The sequence below is a fragment of the Neofelis nebulosa genome, chromosome 6, assembly GCF_028018385.1.
Source record: "Neofelis nebulosa isolate mNeoNeb1 chromosome 6, mNeoNeb1.pri, whole genome shotgun sequence".
NCBI lineage: Eukaryota > Metazoa > Chordata > Mammalia > Carnivora > Felidae > Neofelis > Neofelis nebulosa.
The window spans coordinates 150,820,944-150,825,365 of NC_080787.1; the positions used below are offsets into that span (position 1 = coordinate 150,820,944).

Here is a 4,422-nt window from a genome sequence, read left to right on the forward strand (position 1 = left end):
CGTTAATACCCGCGTGGTGTATTGTGGTGTATTGTCGTACCAGGTAAGCGTGGGCGCTCGGAGCCAGATCAGCTGGATTCAAGTCCCAGCTCCACCGTCTCTGGGCTGTGACTTTGGGCACATTTCTTGTCTTGAGCCCCAGGTGCTCCTCTGTAAAATGGGGGTAGTGTAAGCTTCCTGTCTCATGGGACTGTTACAATGATGAAATTGTATCATACATGTCCAGTTCTTAGCTTCTTACCTGATATTCAGTAATTTTTTTTAAAAAAGTTCACTCATTTATTTTGAGAGAGAACACAAGTGGAAGAGGGACGGGGCGGGGGGGGTGCTGTGGGGAACGCGCAAAGGATCCAAAGCGGGCTTACTTGGCTTGGTGAAGATCTTGTGGTGAAGGGGAGTGGGGTATACATCGGGAGGGGTTATATCCGGAATGACTCGACCTTGGCTAGACCTAGACTTGCTTTAGGGACTTAGGGTGAAGATGGACAAGTTGTCGCTTCCCCAGACTCTGGCTTGCCCCTGCTTGGACTCTTGGTTCCGCACGTGTGCACGTGATTTATTAAGTCTGAGATGCAATCGGTGTTGGTTAGAGTAAATAACATCCATTTCAATTTCTGCTGAGGAATGACCTTCTGTTATACCAACAGATGCTACCCGGAGTCTAGGCTCATATATCTCCAGGTACCAGCGAGGTGTTGCCTGTACCCCCACGGCGTTAAAGCATCGCAACATCGATCAGATGAGTGGCAGCGAGTGTGGAGTGGGCAGTGAGGCACGTGTGAAATGCAGCTGCTTTATTAAGGCAATTTTCTCTGTAGTTGAGTGACCTGTGGGGGCTTTTCAGGTTGGGCAAAAAAACCCAAAATAAAATCCGGTGAGCTTTGGGACAAACGGGCATACTAATTTATTATCTCTTCTCTTAGTAAAAGCATGCTGATTATAAAAGGAATGGGTGTTCCTTGAAAAACAATGAACAACTTCTAGTTTTGTTACCAAGAAGCCATCACTGTTAACTTTTAGGATGAGTTTCTCCTAGTATTATTTTGAATGGGTGTGTAGGCACGTGTGTGTGCATCAACAGGGATTATGCAACGTGGAGAGATTTGCATCTTTCTTTCTCGTACTTCGTGCCTACTATATACGCTTCTCCATGCCATTCGATAATTTAAATAACGTGGTTTTCTATGCTTCCTTAGATTGCACTGTATATTTGAGCGTGCCTTAGAAAATCATTAATAACAATAAGTGTCTTCGAATTTTTCACTGTTACAAGTAATGTGGCAATGAGCATTCTTTCTTATAAATCTTTGACTGTGTGCCCTCGGGCGGGGGGGTCACGCAGGATAGATTCCTAGACACCCGTTTAGTGCATCTAAGTGTACGAATGGTTCAAAGATATTAGTACAGGTGGCTAACGTGGTCCTCCAGAAATGTGCCAGATTAACTTCCTGCCATCAGCGTGTGAAAGTGACCACTTCCCACACCCTCACCAGCACCGAGCAGGTAAGCCAACTCTGTTCGTTTTGTCTTGTCTAGCTTTCTAACACTTATCTTTAACTTCTTATGTTATTCTTTAAAAGTGGTCTTTCTCGTGTCATAAATTCAAATCGTACTGAAATATGAGAAGTAGAGAGGAGGTCTCCCTTTATTCTGACCTCCCCATATTCCTCTATGTGGATGTAAGGTGACTTATTTCACCGAGGTGATGAATGCGCTTACCCCTTTATCTCTGATCATTTATGGGCAACTTTGTGCAGCATACATTTCAAGTGGAATTATGCCACCTGATTCCTTTGGATAGCTGCCTCCAAACTGCCTTCCAAAAATGTTGCACTATTTTACAATTCTGTCAAAAGTGCACGAGAATGCCCATTTCCCCACATCTGCATCACTACTGGGTGTTACTGATTTTTTAATTTTTTCCACTCTTTGGGTAAAAAAATATGATCTCATTCTTGTTTTAATGTACATTTCTTGTGTTTCTGATAGTTAATTGTTTGATGTCCTTTTTTATTTTTGTCAGAAATGGCTATGGATTGTCACCTATAGTGTTGGTTTATCCACTGCATTTGGATTGAAAAAATTTAGAAAACTGTTCCAACATTTCTGATCTTAAGACAAAAGAGCTTATTCCACATCCTATTCCGGTTCCTGTCTTACTTTTATATTATGTCCGAAATAGAATTTCCTTCTAAATGTGCCTCTCCGTCTTAGAAACCAGACTCCCGGTTACTTAAGGCAAAAATCTTGAAGCCTTCTTTCATTTTTCTCTTCAAGGCTCAGACAAGGCCATCAACAAATGCTGTCAGCTCGAACTCGGGGACCATCCGAAGCCATTCGCTTTCCTCCATTCCCACTACTGCCTCCCGTGCAAGCCACTATGGGCCTTTGGATAGAGTGGAGTCCTCACTTCCACCCTGGCAGTCAGCACCTCAGCACCTAGTGTGGCCTTTCACGAATGCTGATCAGATGACGCCCCTCTGCTTGGCCTGCTCTGTGCCTCCTGCCTCACCTAAGACAAAATCCACACTTCCTGCCCCGGCTCACGAGGTTCACTACCGCTGCTTTGTCTCTGCTCCAGCCACGCTGGCCTTCTGCAAACCGTCAAGGGCATCTCGTCTCGGGGTCCCTCAGCTCCTCCTTCCTCCAGGCATCCTCCTTTCCTGGCGTGGGCTCCACAATCCGCAGACGATCCCTCCCACTGCCCTGTTCTGATCACCCCTCATTACTCTGGGATATTTTTAAACCCATGGATATGACCTATTTCTAAGCTCTAGGAGAGTCTCTTTCATTTCATTCCCTTCTCTGCTCCCAGTGCCCAGAGAGGTGCCTGGCATAGAACAGGATCTTGATAAATGTTGAGTTAACTAGTGAATGGGTGGAAAGATGCTCCTTATGCACTACTTTTGGATGCCAGGCCTTTGTTTGTAGGGTCCCGGCAGGCTGAAATCCGTTAATCTGTTCAGTCTGTTTTTTAGAGATAATTTCTAAACTTCTGTCCTTCATGGCCGATGCAGAAGGCCTTTCTCAGCCTGATGTGATGTCTCCCTTCTTTGAGCCCCGTAGCGCCTCGTGCTTCTTGGAGACACCTAGTCCTTGCTGAGTATGTCCTGGGCCTTTAAGTCTCTAATTAAGTCCAACAGAATTTCAGGGTCTTGACGACGTGTTTCCCCACCTGTTTCTTCCACAGCAGCCAGTATGGTATCATACACAGGCTGGGGGCTCTACGAACATTTGCTCGATTGAAACCGTTCTTGCTGTCATTGCCTTGCGTAGCATGTTGAGGCTGATAAAAATATTTCATGAAACATGCTCTGATCGGGTTCCTGTTTTCAAGAAAAACATCCCAACCTTGCCATCAGTTAGAACCTTATAGATTCTGAACTGGAGTGAGGTGGGACGTGGGGAGGGAGGGGGTCAGGAATACGCCAGGGGTTTGCCCTGAGCATGTTGGGAGCGTGGGGAGCGATTCTGTATAAATCGGGGCTACTCTTTCTTCCCAACTCAAAAACTCATTAGAATATCTATGGAGACAGTCCTCCAGCCTCTGTTTTTCTTAATTTGACAAACCCACGTTGGCCCTGTTTATCTCTCGATGTATCTCCAAAGACTGTCGTATTTCTGGTTTCCTGATTAATTGGGCTGCTCGTGGCGGGGCAGCCGAGGCTGGTGACATCACTGCAGGGTGTCTGCGTTCGGTCTAAATGACAAGGCCTGACACTTTGCTCAGTGTCTCCCTCTTGTTTGCAGGGATGAGGAAGGGAACATCTGTAGGTGGTAACCGGGAAGGCAAACCTACAGGGAAAAGGGTATGGTGGGGTGGGTGGAACAGACAGCTGGGCAGTTGGGGCAGGGAGAAGAGAAGCTCTCGCATTGTCCAGCGTTCCTTGAAATCTCCTCGTGCAACATGACATCATGGTCCATGCCCTGCCCGAAACAGACTTTACATGGCCATCTGGCACTTGACTTTCCTAGGACTTGAACTTTGCTGCCGAAAGTCTGTCTCACCTCTCGAGTTGTCTTTTACCTCCCTAGTCTCACACTGTCCCCAGGGCAGCGGATCCTACGTGCGTACATTCTTGGAAGAGTGCAGCGCAGATTAGAAACAGTTTTTTATTCCCCCCCTCTTAATTTCCTCTCTATTACTCCATTGTCAAGTTTCCAATACTATAATTTTATCTCTTACCAAGATGCCAAGGATAAAACCATTTTCTTTGACACAATCATTATTTTAGGGCTTCCTATAGAATTTACTCTGCTTAAACATGTTGTAGGATTGATTTTTACACTTCTTAATGCCTCGAGCTTTTCACTTACAGCAGATTTTTTAAAAGAGCAGAGATGAGACTCAGCCAATCCTTGGCTTTGTGGTGAGGTTGGCCTTTCATGCCGTGGAGGAGAGTGACAGCTGCAGGTGCCAGG

At 45.8% G+C, this 4,422-nt stretch overlaps 1 long non-coding RNA gene across 1 annotated transcript; it reads left to right on the forward strand.

Annotated features, from left to right (window-relative positions):
* Positions 1 to 405: 405 nt before the first annotated feature.
* On the forward strand, positions 406 to 4,191 carry LOC131515159 (uncharacterized). Its single transcript, XR_009263482.1, has 2 exons — positions 406 to 1,503; positions 2,278 to 4,191. It is a non-coding gene; the product is annotated as an uncharacterized LOC131515159 (long non-coding RNA).
* Positions 4,192 to 4,422: the final 231 nt, after the last annotated feature.